The sequence below is a fragment of the Ranitomeya imitator genome, chromosome 2, assembly GCF_032444005.1.
Source record: "Ranitomeya imitator isolate aRanImi1 chromosome 2, aRanImi1.pri, whole genome shotgun sequence".
NCBI lineage: Eukaryota > Metazoa > Chordata > Amphibia > Anura > Dendrobatidae > Ranitomeya > Ranitomeya imitator.
Window position 1 is genome coordinate 827,314,369 of NC_091283.1, and position 17,420 is coordinate 827,331,788.

General features: G+C 42.8%; 1 protein-coding gene across 2 annotated transcripts in view; it reads right to left on the bottom strand.

Annotated features, from left to right (window-relative positions):
• The window catches only part of UBTD1 (ubiquitin domain containing 1), a 61,280-nt gene that overhangs the window by 12,101 nt on the left and 31,759 nt on the right, over positions 1-17,420 (bottom strand). The window lies entirely within an intron of this gene.

The window sequence follows — 17,420 nt, forward strand, 5'->3', positions numbered from 1 at the left end:
CTCCCAAGCACCAATACTCATAATAACTTCTAATAGTAAATACAAAGAAAAAAAAATAAAAAATGAATATATTAAATAAAATATACTGTGTGTGGATATGATAGATATACAGTTAGGACCATATATATTTGGACAGAGACAGCATTTTTCTAATTTTGGTTATAGACATTACCACAATGAATTTTTTAAACAAAACAATTCAGATGCAGTTGAAGTTCAGACTTTCAGTTTTCATTTGAGGGTATCCACATTAAAATTGGATGAAGGGTTTAGGAGTTTCAGCTCCTTAACATGTGCCACCCTGTTTTTAAAAGGGACCAAAATTAATTGGACAGATTCAATAATTTTAAATAAAATGTTCATTTTTAGTACTTGGTTGAAAACCCTTTGTTGGCAATGACTGCCTGGAGTCTTGAACTCATGGACATCACCAGATGCAGTGTTTCCTCCTTTTTGATTGTTTTTTTTTTTTTTTTTTTAATAGATTATTGGCCCCTGGAAATGTGCCATTATTGCCCATTCAAAGCCCCTATATAGCCAAGATTCAAGTCAATGATCACGGGCTGCCTTAGAGAGGACCCATCACCTGGTCGAAGTGGACAGTTTTGCTCTCATGTTATCCCCGAATCTCCAATGAGTAATTTATTTTTGTGTAAAATATACCAGGGACATCGGCCTTTATTTTATTCAATGCTAATTTTTGAGGGTATACGAACATCATAAAAGGGTCTCTTGTTTGGGACACTATGTAGGAATGATGGACTATGTAGTACTTGGATAAAACAAGATATTTCCAACCCAGGTGATTGTAGGGTTAAAAAAAAAAATAAAAAAATAAAAAAAGTTTTCATCCTCTTACGTTTCTTTCACTTAGAACGGCATTATCCACCCAATCATCGCCCCTCTTGTGGACAGGTTGTGCCCGATGTTGCTGCTGCTCACTCTCTCATAGATCAGAACAATACAATCTGCTACATTCTTTTCTAGTCCCAAATCATTTCTTTAGGAAGAGTTGACCAAACATTTTTTTTAAATATGTAGAAATAAATAAGATCTACATTTTACGTCCTGCAAAAAAAAAAAAAAAAATATCCCAGTGCCGTCGTTTGGAAAATCTAGAGAAGATCCAGTCTGCAGATCTCACAGCTTTGCAGACGTTCAGTACTGAACATATTTGATTTCTCTAGTAAATCCCTTTTTCAAAGATGCTACCAAAACCGTATCATTTACAATAAAACGGCTACATTGGGTTTTCTGCAACAAAAAAAACAGTTTGCAGAAAAAATGCTGTGTATATTACGGGGGTGTGGAAGGGTTTTTTTTTTGTTTGTTTGTTTTTTTAATATCTTACAGTTTATTCCCATTCATTTGAATGGGTGAAAAACACTGAAAGAATTGACGTGCTGCAGATTTGGAAAAACAAAAACCAAAGAAACGCTTTGATCGTCATTCTAAGTTTCTGAGTCTAGGGAGCGCACTTATTCCAAGGGTCTGGGTCTAGGGTGCGCATTCATTCCAAGGGTCTGGGTCTAGGGCACGCGTTCAGTCCAATGGTCTGGGTTTAGGGCGCGCATTCATTCCACGGGTCTGGGTCTTGGGGGAGCATTCAGTCCCAAGGTCTGGGTCTAGTGCGCGCATTCAGTCCAAGGGTCTGGGTCTTGGGGGAGCATTCAGTCCCAAGGTCTGGGTCTAGTGCGCGCATTCAGTCCAAGGGTCTGGGTCTTGGGGGAGCATTCAGTCCCAAGGTCTGGGTCTAGGGCGCGCATTCAGACCCAAGGTCTGGGTCTAGTGCGCGCATTCAGTCCAAGGGTCTGGGTCTTGGGGGAGCATTCAGTCCCAAGGTCTGGGTCTAGGGCGCGCATTCAGTCCCAAGGTCTGGGTCTAGTGCGCGCATTCAGTCCAAGGGTCTGGGTCTTGGGGGAGCATTCAGTCCCAAGGTCTGGGTCTAGGGCAAGCATTCAGTCCAAGGGTCTGGGTCTTGGGGGAGCATTCAGTCCCAAGGTCTGGGTCTAGGGCGCGCATTCAGACCCAAGGTCTGGGTCTAGTGCGCGCATTCAGTCCAAGGGTCTGGGTCTTGGGGGAGCATTCAGTCCCAAGGTCTGGGTCTAGTGCGTGCATTCAGTCCAAGGGTCTGGGTCTTGGGGGAGCATTCAGTCCCAAGGTCTGGGTCTAGGGCAAGCATTCAGTCCAAGGGTCTGGGTCTTGGGGGAGCATTCAGTCCAAGGGTCTCGGTCTAGGGTGCGCATTCAGTCCACAGATCTAAAATTAATTTTGCTGCCTAGTCTTCCTGTAAATGGTTCTGCAAAGTCTGAAAAACATGACCAAGACAACAGTTTTCCGACTGGTCTTCAGTTCACACCTTCACGTGATTGCAGACCCAGGTAAGTGGACACTTGGTATTAAAAAGGAGTATCCTGCACTACGTCATGATCAGCCATCTTTCTATACAAGAGAAATGGATTTTTTGACTGGCATTGAGAGTAATGAAGACCTGACAAAGGAAAAAAAAAAAAAAGGACCAGAAGGGCGACAGACAAATACAACAATCGCAGGGGGCGGTATGGAGGACACACACAGTCTTCAGCTTCCTGTCCAGGAAACAGAAGGTAGGAGAAGTCTGGAGCAGGAATAGCCAAGATGTTACATATTTTTTTCCTCATTAACCCAAACAAAATACTATTTATTAATGGCGCGTAGTATCCGATAGAAGCAACAATTTCCAACAAGACTTTGGTAATTCACATCAATGAAATCCGACACAAGGTCTTTAGTGCAGAAGGAAATTCGCTTTTTAATGCATTTTTGGGGTAAAGCGCTTTATAGGGGAGGAGAACTGATGCTTTTATTTCAAGCTGCGCACAGCATGAATTTACCGCTGATTCAGGGAAATCTGATGCATTTCCAAGGTCGTCTTGTATCACGTTCCTTACCTGGGGCGGCTCAGCCGATGGAGGACCTTGAACGAGAACGCCGATATAGAATATATACACAGTCCCATGTTAATGCACCACATAGGGGAAAAAAAAGATTCACAATTCAGCAAATAGGATTTATACATTAGCTGGAAAAAGTTGGTTATTACTACCGTTTTTCCATGTAGAAAAAAATAATAAAAATTATTAATTAAATTATTTTCTCTTTGCAATCTGGATGTAAATAATAATACATTGTCTTCATCTAGATTTAAAAAAAAACTAAAATTATTTAAAAATAGTCATACCACACATCCACTTTACGGTACCGTTGTAAAGACTAGGTAGCAGTATTACTTACAGGGGTTGTCCACTATTAGGACAACCCCTTCTCATTCCCCATGCAATAAATCACAGCAAAGAAAAATTGTCTTTGGAGTACAAAATTAAACCAAAATTCACAGAAAAGAACCCCAGTGTATAATATTAAAAGATAGCCTTTGTTAATTAAAATAAAAATTCTAAAAAATAAAATAAAAAAGCCTATATTCCCCTCTCGTGTCAGCACTCGCAATCGTGGGGCTGTGACGCGGTGTTGTGACACGTGAGGCCCGGCGCCCAATCAGCGCTGGCGTCACTGGCCCCGCCTTCATAGGAACGGAACATGAAGAGGAAGTCAGGGCTGCAGCGGATCCCGGACTTCCTCTTCATGTTCCGTTTGTCCGAAGGCGGGGCCAGTGACGCCAGCGCTGATTGGGCGCCGGGCATCACGTGTCACAACACCGCGAGTCAGCCCCAGGACAGCGAGTGCCGACACCGTGGGAACGGAGCCAGCACGGAAGAAGAGTATAGGCTCGTTTAGGAAGATGTTGTCCGAGTAGTGGACAACCCCTTTAATCTAAATCACAGGCCCTGTATAAAAACCAGTATTAGGAGAGCCCGCTTCTTGCCAGTGGGTCACCTTTGGTGTCCTGTGACTAGCCAACTCCAGCTGCCAGAGGTCTACTAGAAGGGTTTCTCCATACGTCATACGGACTGAAACTAGAAGCCAGGGAATTGCCGGTCTGGGTAAACAAGGTCGTGGCGCTGCGGACGCTTCTAGCTATAAAATTAATGACTTTCTAAGCATTTAAAAATAACCCGATATATATTTCATGTCTAGTCAAACGACAAGAGCGACAACTTGGACGCGTGTTCAGTACCTCGGGCCGGCCAGACGCCTTTTATCAATAGAAATTCCTACTTCAAGTGCTGGGAAATTCAACGGAAGGATTTGGAGTGGTTTCATAGAAAAGAGCAGAGCTAGAATTAAAAAAAAAAAAAAAGAAGAAGTGGGCTGATATTCTTGGCAGCAAACTAAAATTCCCCCTCCAAAAAAAATAAAATAAATAAATTGTAAAATATTACAATATGGCTGCTTCCTCCTAGAAAAACAGAGCAAAATAGCGAAGGAAGGTCCGGTATTCCAGCTCCGTGCCATGGAAGTCTATTGTAATGATATAATTGATATAGACCGATTAATCCTGGGGCCCCAAGGACGGTTGTCAGCCATTATGAACCTTAACGTAATGGATTACTTTTCTTACAGCGCCTCTAAATGGCACAAATGAGACATTACAACATGTCTAATTAAATCATGGAGTCATAATTTTCTCTCAATGCTGGAGGTCCCAAAGAGCATAGAGAGTTTTCTTTAGCATAAACCCATTTTGCTGGCTTTATACCTAAAGGAACATGGCAGGTGTCCGTCCCGTCACATTAGCGTTGCGCCGGGGGCAGCGGCGGCAACGCATGCGTCATGCACCCCTATATTTAACATGGGGGGCGCATGGACATGCGTTGCTCTTGCGTTTTGTGACGCATGTGTCACTGTGGCGCATGCGTCAGGGCGCAGAGGACACTGCACGATGCAGTTTTTTCTGCGCCAAAAACCATGCAAAAGTGAACGCATGCGTCACAAAACGCTGCGTTGTGCATGCGTTTACATTTACGTTGTGCGTTGCATCGCCGACGCTGCATCGCACAACGCAAATGTGAGCGTAGCCTAAGGCAAGCGACGGCGGATCTCCATCCCTCTCTTTTCTGTTAAGGGGAATACAGGCATAACATAACTAAATTTTCAATTCAGGGCAAGAAAGCCACTGGCAGGAGCAATGTATGATAGGAACTGAGAGAAAGTAAGTTCCTGCACCTATGGTGCTTGCAGAATACTGATGAAGCAAAACCACCTACTCAAATTAAAAAAAAAAAAAAAACAGAAAAAAAACAAACAAAATAAAAAACAACAACAACACAGGATTGGCAAGTTATAGAACATGAGAATTGGAACCGTGCCTGGACAGAATCGATTGGTGCCATGAGAAAAGGTGGGGAAAATCCAGCAACCACAGAAAGAAGTTAAAAAGGACTAAAGAGCTAGCAACTCAAAATGGGCAGACCTGTAGTCTTTATCTTGTGTTTTGTATTCATAGCCCTGCTTTTAATGAACCAAATAAATCTTTTCACTTTTTTTTTTCGACTTTTTTCTGTGGTTGCTGTATTGCTCCCCCCTTCTTTATTGTGGCTCTCATTGCTCAAGAATTGGCCTGAAGCTTCCTTGCAATGCGCTCATATTCATGGATTTCCTGCACCGCTGATGTCAGGTTTTCTCTCTTTTTTGCCTTATTATGAGGGATGAAAGCAGCAAAACTATTCTTTTAAATCAGGGTTTGGGTGAAACAACAGGCATATGTCACAGGATTACCATGACAGAGAGGAGCCAGAAGACCGCAGCGTCTCATTTCTCCTCCTCCTGCACTGATTAGAAGCACTTCACCTTAATATTAAACGGTGCAGGTTTCTTTTAGCAGTGCAGGGGTTAATCTACTCAGTTGAGAGCTCCTGGAAGCTTTCCTGCATTAAGGCTCTCAGCTGTGCACTGTTTGCCACTCCAATCTCCAATAGAATCTGGGCCTTGGCTAGCACTCAATGTCAGAGCTAGCTTATGCTGCATGACTGGAGGTTGTTGTTGGTGATTATTGGAGAAGGCTGATGATGGATTTATCTGTGATTCTTGCTAGGTTTTTAGTGTGTGCTAATTCCCCTTCTCCTAATTTGATTTTACCCCATCCTCCACTCCCGATGCAGTTCTCTGTTATATGTGTGTATATATGTTTGGTATTTTCCTTTATCCCAGTTTGTATTACTTTGTTAGTATGGTGTGTTGCAGTGAGGCTCGGACTGGCCCACAGGGTAACAGGGGAATCCCCCGGTGGGCCCCTGTGTAGATCTAGGCCCCCATTCCCACTGTATGGGCAGCACTTGGCATAATTCACTTGATCCACTCTGTACAGAAAAAAAGCAGCATCTCATCATTCATTAACCATGCTACCCAGGTTATAATTATATAGAAATATAAGTAAATTTGTGAACGAAGGTAGTGTAATATTTGCATGCAGGTGAAAAATGCCAGTCCGACACTGGTTCCAGTACACTACTACCGCTGCTGCTACTGCTACTGCTACTACTACTGCTACTACTACTACTACTCTCTTCCCTGGGTGGAGGAAGGGTACAGACTGACGGCAGATTTAAGAGCTAAGGCAAGGTAGGTGGCCCCGGTATCTTCACCATCAGAAGTAGTCTGGGGAACAGAGCAAGCTAGGGCACCCCTAGCATAAGGGACAGGGAAGGAGCCCCTGGTCCCCAGACACCCAGCAAAAGTCGTGGCCACACACTTATAATCCATGATTGTTAATCAAATAGTCTGATGTCTATGGGTTTTCAATCATTTGCAAGAAGCTGGTTACTTTTACAACAGGATTGACAAGACTCTGGATCTTCAGATTTGTCTGTAGTAACATTATATACATAAACGTTAGATTAGAGGAGGGCACAGCAAGAGCAGAATATTTTGCCATTACAAATGGTCCACAGCATGATTCGCTGATGGAATTAAATGCCCAAGTGAACGGAAAATGCTTTAGATGGTTAATCTGAGCAGGGGTAAAAAATAAAAAAACAATCAATAGTCTCATTTTATAGGATCTTGATAGCCATCTGGCAGTAAAAGCAAAATTCTTCGAAAAAAAAAAAAAGTCTGGATAATCCAATTTGCAAATGGACATAAAAGCATTCACCCTTGTCCCCACGGTGCTCTGTCCTAAGGCGATGAAGTTATATATTTAAAAAAATAAAGCAAATCTCAGTTTATTAGAGCGGACAGACTATTTTCTATGATACACACTAAGTTTACCCAACAATATGCCCATCAAGCGTTAAATGGGTTGCCAGGAATTACAAAAATATGTCTGCTTTCTTACAGTCACAGCCCTATAAAAAAGGGAATGAAATTTAGCTGCAATACCAACCATCACAATTGGATGATAGTGGCGCCATTTCTGAAGAAAGCAGCCACTGATTTTATAGAGGTTCTGTAAGATATACGATAAGTCTATTTAGGATAACGCAAAGTATTTTCTCCAACTCCTGCACTTCAGCAGTTGGTGGGGAGTATCATCTAAGACTAATATTTACCAGCATCATCAATTGCAATACGGGGGCATTAAATTGTTGTTGCCTTACGCCTTCTCACAACATCTCATCTTTTGGTACCATTTTTCTCATGTATTCCTGGATACTCCTTGTTTCATCCATGATGGTGGCTTGGATGCTTATCAAGCCTCGACCACCCTCCTTTCTGTTGGTATACAATCTGTGGGTGCTAGACTTAGGGTGGAGACCTCCATGCATTGTGAGGAGCTTTCGTGTCTTCATATCTGCAGCTTCCATCTCTTCTTTTGGCCAGCACACTATGCCAGCAGGGTATCTGATAACTGGCAGGGCATATGTATTGATGGCGCGGATTGATTGCTCCCATTGAGCTGGCTCTTCAGGACCAGTCTTACCCTTTGATGGTATTTGGATGTTGCTGCTTTCCTTGCCTCCTCATCATGGTTACCGTATCCCTGTGGGATGACGAGGTACTTGTAGCATGTCTGTACATCTGCTATGTGTCCTGCTGGTAATTCCACTCCATCAGTCTTGACTACCTTGCCTCTCTATTACCTACCGGTCACACTTCTCCAATCCGAAGGACATCCCAATGTCTTCAGTGTAGATCCTTGTCAGGTGGATCAGTGAATTGATGTCTCGTTCGTTTTTCACCTACAGCTTGAGGTCATCCATGAAGAGGAGGTGGTTGATGGTGCTTCCACTCTTGAACTTGTATCCATAGCCAGACTCTGTAATTAATCAGACTGAGGGGGTTCAAGCCTATGCAGAACAGCAATGGGGACAGTGCATCACCTTGGTATATGCCTCATTTGATGATTGTCACTTGTGCTAGGTGTCTTGAGTTGACATCCAATGTTGTTCTCCATAGCCCCATTGAATTTCTGAGGAAGGTTCTTAATCTCTTGTTGATGTTGTAGAAAGCCAAGCATTCACAGATCCATGTGTGTGGCACTGAGTCATAGGCTTTCCTGTAATAAATCCAGGCTGTGCCGAGATTGGTCTGTCTGGATCTTGAGTAACTGCTCTATCTACGAGGAGCTGGTGTTATAGCCTCTGGTGTCAGTCCCAATGCTTTTCTGAGCTGGATTCATGTACTGGTTCATATGGTTCTGTAGTTTGGTGGCTATGATGCCTGACAGAAGAAGTTTCCATGTTGTTGTAAGGCAGGTTATTAGGCGGTAGTTGGATGGAACTGTTCCTTCATGAGGATCCTTCATGATCAATACGGTTTTGTGTTAGCCAAGCTGGGTGATGGCCTACTTCTAGCAGTTTGTTCATCTGCTTTGCCATACGTTCATGTACTGCTGTTAATTTCTTTAGCCAGTAGGTGTGGACCATGTCTGGGCCAGGTGCTGTCCAACTCTTCATGGTCTTGACCCGCTGCTGGTGGATGTCTGCTTCTGTAATGGTGACTGGTTCTCTTGCTCAAGGTGGTTGCTGTGTTTCATTCATTACATTGCACTGGTGTGCGTTTTTTCCTTCTCCCATATGTTCCTCCAGTATTGTTCAGTCTCTGCTATTGGAGTTGCTCTGTAGTTGGGAGTACACCTTGGATGGTTCCTTGGAGAACAGGTTATTTGTCTTCTTGGCTTCAGCTTTTCTAGTGTATCTCCCTAGTCTCGCAGTGTTTGCTTTGAGCCTTTGCTTAGGGCTTCAGTTGGGGTCAGGCATATGTACTTGTCCAGCTTAGTCTTGATCTTTTGTGGTATTTCTGTTGGTTGTCTGACTTCCCTTCATGTCACCTTGATCTTGGTTTCCAGTCTTCTTTTTCAAGTGGAATACGTACTTCTGTTCTTGCTGGTTGTATAGCCAAGCATTTCCATGATTGCTGAGGCAGTAGCATAGATCAGTTTATTAGTTTGAGTTACGGTGGTAGATATTGATGGAAGGGCTCTATTGGCATCTTCTAGCATTACTGTCTGGTGGTGTTTCTTTGCTGAGCTTTGGCAGTCGATCTCTGGTATTGATGGTATTAAGTTTATTTAAGATCTTCTGATCCAGATCAGCTGCAGTGCTCTCTAGTTGCAGGATTGATCAGGATTTTCAGGGGGTTGCACATATTGTTCTTCCAGGTCTTCATGTGTGGTGGATCTGCAGTGCAGTTGATCCATCTCAAGTTGTGATAATCGCTTTCTCTTTATGATATTGAAACGTTGGGTGACTAATTGTTTCTAAGTCAGTGGACATGCAAGTATTGTGTCTATCCAGAGTTTCCTCATGTGCTTCATATATCCTCTATCATTAGGTCTGCTGTTATAGTAGCATTCCACCATGACAATCAACACCCTGAATTCACATTGCAGGGTGCAAAGGAGAAGAGGGTAGATGGCGCCTAAATTGGTACAACTTAATTGCCACAGTGAATGATGATTAAGAGTGCCATTCAAATGGGTAAACAGCAATGATCTGTGCTAGGAGTTTTGTACAGGGTGGACTCGGTTCCCCTCTAAACACCTGTACCCGCTCCATGATGTAATTGTATGTCATGTATTGTGCTGAGGAATGTTCTGTCCAAGGACTGTCACCTTTCGGGAACGGTTTGCATCAATTCCATTCAGGTCATGTAATAATTTTTGGAAACATTCACAGCAAAATTTGGACAATCTGCAAATTCCTCCTCTGCCAATGATTGACCAATTAGTAGTATGTGTTTAGGAAACCAACTGCTACTAATACCCTACTCCACGCATCATCAGCACATTACAAACCCACCATTGATGGTATCCCGATAGGGCAGTTTTTAAGGGTTAAAAAGATTTGCACTACGGAAAATAATTTTCAGGCCCAGGCTACTGAATTAGTCCAGCGCTTTCAGAATCGTGGATACAGCAATAGACAGATTAAAAAAGGTTATAAGAAAGCATGTGCCACTCCAAGAGAGGAATTGTTATATGGCAGTAGGACCCCTCGCAATAGAAAGAACTATAATCAGGTGAGGTTTATAACAAGTTATAACAAACAATGGCCAGAACTAACAACAATTTTGCGTAGGCATTGGAACATTTTACTTAGTGATCCTGTCCTTAAAAAGACCTTACCAGAACACCCTGCCATTACACCTAGGAGAGCACGAAATCTCAAAGATATTCTAGTTCATAGCCACTATTCAAAGATGGAAATAACTAATAGTAGGCAAACTCCAATGCAAAATGGCTTTTTCCCTTGTAAAAAATGTAAGGCCTGTAGAAATCACATCAAAAGCACCTCTTTTGTAAACCATGATGGTTCAAGGACATACTCCATCCGTGAACATCTTACCTGCTGCTCCAAGGGCGTTGTGTACCACGCACAATGCCCTTGCAAAAAGGTATACATTGGGCTCACTACACGTGAGCTCAAGATACGGACAAGGGAACATGTCCTTGACATCGAAAAAGCGGTCAATGCTGAAGACATTCACCAACTTAAAACTTTACCAAAGCATTTCAAGCTGTTTCACAACTCCAACCCCATGGGCCTTGTTATACAGGCCATTGATCAAATTTCCCTTAACGATAGAGGTGGGAATTTGGGTACAATTCTAGCGCGTAAAGAGAGTAGGTGGATATACCAACTAGGAACCCTTACTCCTCAGGGACTGAATGAGACAATGGGCTTTAGTTCTTTCTTATAAAAACACCTCCAACTTTTGGTTTTGGCAAATCTAGTTACATTCTGACGGTTGTCTTAATCCCCTCAATTCTTAGCCATCTGATTTACTGTCATGCTTTATAATTTACAACCAATAACCATGTATTGTACAGCCCTCTGCCCTCCTCAGTACCCCCTTTTCGGAAGATATAGTTTAATGTTTTTTATCTCTTTATAGACTTTACTTAATTTCTGGTATAAGGGCTGAAAATTGGGAGACAGATTGGAAAGTTTTTTAGTCATTGGAATTTCCTTTGACTATTCGGTTCTGGGCTTTCGGTTCTGTGTGGCTTTTAGTGTGGTTTTTTGTTTGTTACTTTGTCTAATTTTACTTTGTATTTTTGATATTAGGAATCCATTTTACTCTACAGTTTGATATTTGGATTAGAATTGACAACCTTGGACTTTCAGAATTACGCTGATCCTCTTCAATCAACATTTGTGTCTTTGTCATTTTTATGTTCGTATTTTCTTTATATTGGATGGAACTTACATGGACTTATAAAATCGTATTGTTTGATTCGCTGACATATGTTTTCATGTTCATGTCATGTTGTAGATAGGGTTTTTTATATATTACAGATCTCATATGAGGTATGATAGGTCCAGGATAAAGTGTCCGGCATTTAACATCCATATAAATGTAACTGTTTCTAGAGTAATAGCTAGGTGCTTCTGTTCTGTGAAATGGCAACGGAACAGATATTGTTCCTAATGGGGAGTAGTCTCGATTTCATTCTTGTATTTTACCTCTAGTGGTTTTTTGTCACATTGATGGGCTTGGGATTTGCGATACTGAGCAATATTTAGCTTTAATTTTTTCTAGTATTTTGCATTTATACCCTTAAATACCCAAACTATAGAATCGTATAGTGTGGACTATATATAACAATTGCTGTCACTAATATCTGACAGTCTAGAGGATTAGATGTTATTTTAATATATGGACAGCTGTCATCACGCCCCCTTGTTAACCACGCCTCACCCTTTATAGTGATTTCCACACACGTAGGTTACAGACCTGGATTGGAGCGCATGCCCTGGTCCCGGCCGCTTGGTGGCTTCCGGCCACGCCCACCGAGTGACGCGAGCGTCCGCGCTTGCGTGCCATGGGCGGGGGCTGTGAGACCACAGTTTTGACAGGCGGCCGTGAACCGGCGCATGCGCCGTCTGACATCCAGGAAGCGTCTTCCATCCTCAGTTGGTGGAGGCGTTACCCGGCGTTGGAGGCATTCAGCATCTTGGTTACTAAGGGCGGGGACTGTCTAGCCACAGTACATACGAGCGGCAGTAGATTGGTACAATACATCACACGTCATTTGAGACACGCCTCTTATCCCCAGCTGTTCTGAGCATTCATTGTGCTAGTTGCCATTTATAAGGAGCACTGAATCACACTATACATACTCGCCCCCCTTATGGAAGAAGCCTGAATTGGCGAAACGGCGCTGTCGGGGTCACAGCATATATGCACGGCACCTCCTGTCATTTTCATGTGAGTTATTCTTTAGCTATACTGGTGTACACTTTTGCTTTACAAATAACATGCATTTAACCTCTATATGGTTAGTGATTTAGCACCAGCAGTAGTTTACATCTATATAGGGTTTTAGTGTTGTAATGTATGAGTCACATTATAACCATGGGGTATTAGAGAGTTCTCTATGCACATTTGATACATGTCTATTAATATTCTTTTTTATATAGGATATTCATCGCGCATTGGTTATTAGACATATAGGGAGATTGCATATTGTAGCCCATAGGTGACTTTTTACCTGGAGCTAGGAGCACTGTTTGCACTTTATGTACCTCCTTAATTAGTCCATAATAATTTTTGTGTTCATGGTCCTGTATGCCTATATTGTTGCATTATATTTCTATAATTTAGAGACCATGCTTCCCCATGTACATACATATACACATGATCCTTCATTTACTAATGTGAGGTGTACACCGTGTTGACTATATGCTTGATTGTTTTTATTGATGTTCCTTGTCTGTTTAGTTATTTGTTATGTTTAATAAAAAGAAGTTTCTATTTTAGTTCTAGTGTGCATACCTTATTTTCCCATGCATCCAAGGGAAATTGTGTTATATAATTTTAGAGTTAGGTATCTAATACGTTTGGGAATTTTGTCTCTCAATTAGTAGGGTGGCATAAAAAGGAGGACATCTTGGCCTTGTGGCTGTTCACCTGGTATAGAGATCTATTTAAAGACGTTCTTAACCTACATTTTTAGACAAATCAGAGTCACATCACAGCCAGAGAATGACATGGCAGTGGCTTTTCCTCGTCCACCCTTTCAAAACAGCACCAACTCAGTAAGAAAGCCTAGTTACTATGCATACACTGCCTAGCAACCACTCTCTGGGTCACTTCCCAAGCAACCGGCCTACATCAGACTAGTCAGGCATTTAATGAGGTCCTGCTGGCCTCTGGACTATAAGGGGGTAGTCAAACATCAGATTTTCACAGCAGATCTCGTATTAAATATTCACGACAATTTCATGAACATGTTGCTAGGCAGGGAAGGCTCCAGGTTTATACGGGCCTTTTGGTGACTAAGTCCCAGTTTGCCTCTCTTTGCCATCAATTTTTCCTCCTTGCTTTACTTGAGCTATACACTTACCATATATACTCGTATAGAAGCCGAGCTTTTCAGCACTTTTTTGTGCTGTAAATGCGCTCCCCCACCCCGGCTTATACACGGGTCATTATTCCAGAAGATGGCAGGGGAGGGTGAGCAGCAGAGCAGCGGGTGACAGGAGTTAGAAGCCGGCAGCTGCGGCTAAAGCCTCTGGCCGCTGCTAAAAATTAATATTCACTGCACTTATAGTGAACATTTATTTCTCTTATAGCATGCGCAGTGTCAGCAGCAGTCGCCCGATTCAAAGCAACTACTGGGCTATCACTGGTGTCAGCTCATTATGGTAATGAATATTCACCTCACTCCACTCCTCCTATAGGCGTGGAGAGAGGTGAATATTCATTCCCTTAATGAGCAGGGACAAGTGATCGCCCGGCTGCAGGAGCTTCTGGCACAGGAAAAATATGCTGTGAGGGTGCGCAGGGAAGGCAAGTAGGTTTTTTTTTTTTAATGCTTTTAGGGAGCGATACATACAAGGATGGGAATGAGGAGCCATGCAGACAAAGATGGGAATGAGGAGCCATGCAGATAAGGATGGAAATGAGGAGCCATGCACACAAGGATGGGAATAAGGAGCCATGCACACAAGGATAGGGGATGAGGAACCATGCATACCAGAATAGGGATTAGGGGTCGGCTTATACACAAGTACATACAGTATTTTTCTATCAATATAGCCATTTCAGGGCTTGATTTTTTGTGTTACGAGATGTAGTATTTATTATGACCATTTTGGGGACCATACGATTTTCTGGTCTCATTCTGTTCAATTTGGGGGGAGCAAAAAAAAAAGAAAAAGAAAACACAGCAAGTCTGACTTAGTGATTTTTTTCCTGTTTAGACATCACCATGTGATAAAATATTGTAAGAGCAAAAAGAGGGGGATACATTTTTTTTTCCATTACTTCTTATATTATTTTTGTATTAGTCCCACCAAAGAGGCTTGGTCCTAAGATTACTTGAATTGGCCCCCAGCTACCAGGACAAGGTCATCAGCGCCCCATTTCCAACCAGCTAGCTCTGATCGCAGCAGTTAGCCTCAGGTGTTGGCTGTGCCACACAACTGGCACCTGCACTGTATGGAGCAGACTCAGATCCTGAGCCTGCAACGTAAAAGCAGTACATACAGGGCCGAGAGGTGACTACCGGCATTTGAAGTAGCTCACAGAGTGATGAAACCAGCCCTGGCCATTAAGCCTACACTATTTGGGCTTGCAGTGGCCCACCCCTTAAGCTGGTGCGGCCTCCTATCTCTCTGGCAATGTATTTTCTAGTCATGCCTTTATAGCGCCAATGAAGAGACCCATGTGCATGTTATTAGGGGTCAAACAAGGTTTCTCAGGGGCCTCCGACAACCTTAATCAGGCTCTGGATGCAATATACAGAAATGGCAATGTAGACAAGGAAGGGCACAGCAAGGTTGTGTCACTTTTTTTTTTAGAAGGCAATTTCTACAAAATACAACTTGTCATCAGGAATGACACGTAGGTAATGAGAACGGAGAACAGGCAATTAAAATGTGACAGTCTATTCTAGTCTTCGAGACTGGAAATAGTCAATGACAACACCTTCAAATCAAGTGACCACTCCACATGGTGGAATTATATCTGCGGGACCGAGGGAGAATAATACATCATTTGTCCTGTTGTCCCAACAGGAAAAAAAAAAATTCTGTAAGTCATTTTGAAAAAAAAAAAATGCAGCAACAAAAAGGTTGGAATTGGGACAACGAAAATGAACAAATAAATATGATCTGCCTGAAATAAAAAAAAATATTTCATTTAAAGGGGTTATTCCATCTGTGACATGTATGGCATGTCAAAAAGATGAAAAATATCCTACAGACAGCGTATGCACCAATTTTATTTTTTAACAAAAATAAAAAAATAAAAAACAACAAAGAAAGCACATGGATGACTTTTTTTTCCCTCCCTGACAGCAAGCATGGGCCCTGTTCTCAAGAAAGGTGGAACCTGCGCAACTACATGACATGTCTGCCACATCCTGGCAATGTGCCATAGAGGTCAAGATGTGGCAGGGCCGCGCTTAGTAACCCGATGTTTACCCTGGTTACCATCGTAAAAGTAAAAAAAACAAACACTACATACTTACCTTCCGCTGTCTGTCCTCGGCGCTGTGCTTCTCTGCACTGACTGAGCACAGCGGCTGGAAAGCAGAGCGGTGATGTCACCGCTGTGCTTTCCGGCTGGCGCTCACAGCCAGTGCAGAGAAGCACAGTGCCGAGGACAGACAGCGGAAGGTAAGTATGTAGTGTTTTTTTTTTTTTACTTTTACGCTGGTAACCAGGGTAAACATCGGGTTACTAAGCGTGGCCCTGCACTTAGTAACCCGATGTTTACCCTGGTTACCAGTGAAGACATCGCTGAATCGGCATCACACACGCCGATTCAGCGATGTCTGCAGGAGAGCCAGCGACGAAATAAAGTGCTGGACTTTCTGCAGCGACCAACGATGTCACAGCAGGGGCCTGATCGCTGCCGCGTGTCAAACTGAACGATATCGCTAGCCAGGACGCTACAACGTCACGGATCGCTAGCGATATCATTCAGTGTGAAGGTACCTTAAGAGTGTGAATGGGGCAGTCATGCAATTCTCCCTTAATGAAAAAACAAAACAAAAAACAACAACAAAAAAAAAACAGTTATCACGTGTGTGTTTTATTATTCATAGAACATCATAAGCACCAAGGTGCATGGCCGAAGTAAATTGTATAATGTGCGCTTTTGAAAATATATTGCAAGCGCATAGAATATCATGGGCACTAATGCGAACGTTGTAATAATTTTATAGAATGTTTTAAATACTACTGTTGTGGATGACTCAAATGTACTTTAATAAAGATGTAAATGTGTTTGTGTATTAAGTATAAGGATAGGAATTTAGGACAGAGCGCAGATAAAGCGGTATAAATAGGAATGAAAGAGTGCAGTGGAGGGCACAATAGAATCAGGAAATAGACACGTACGGCATACGAACAGTTAAAGTATTGTGGAACAGCCCCAGTATGGGAGAGGGCAGGGGTACTTCCTGGTTTTAGGCAGATAGAGTTTGTTTGTGAGAAGATCAGACAGAGTGAGTGATTAGCGAAGTCCAAATCCAGAGGGCTGAGAAGCACAGGACAGTACAGACATCTTGGGAATCATGCAGACGGCTGTCACTAACTTTGCCCGACCTTCCTGGGACGTCTGGGGCCTATGGCCCGAATTAGGTACAGAGGAGCGTGCCTTCATCACTTTCCAGAAGGGAAAGCCGGATGGGGAACAGTGTCAGAAAGGCAGGTCGGAAAACCACGAAAGATGCGGAGTCGGGCAGAATATTCCAGACCGGAAAGGGATGATCAGGCTGAAAACAATGTCATTATGAATTCGTACTGTGACAAAGATGGACATTGGACTGTTCAGTAAAGTTTGTTTGTAAAGGATAAAGTGTCTCCTGTTCAATGTGCGGCTGTTCCTGGAATCAGGATCATGGAGACAGTGGAGGTCTCCAGCCAAACCGTGAGTGTTCTAACGCACACCCACAGCACCCAACAAATGGGACATTATTTACTTGTGGGGCGCCAGGGTGTGGAAACCCAGCAGCCACTCACTCACTCATACCACCCTGCGCACCATACAGATGGCACACCACCACCTGCAGCCATATTGTAATTGGATTTTTGGACTATATACGTTTTACTGACTGGTTTAACATCAATAACATTTTTTGTACA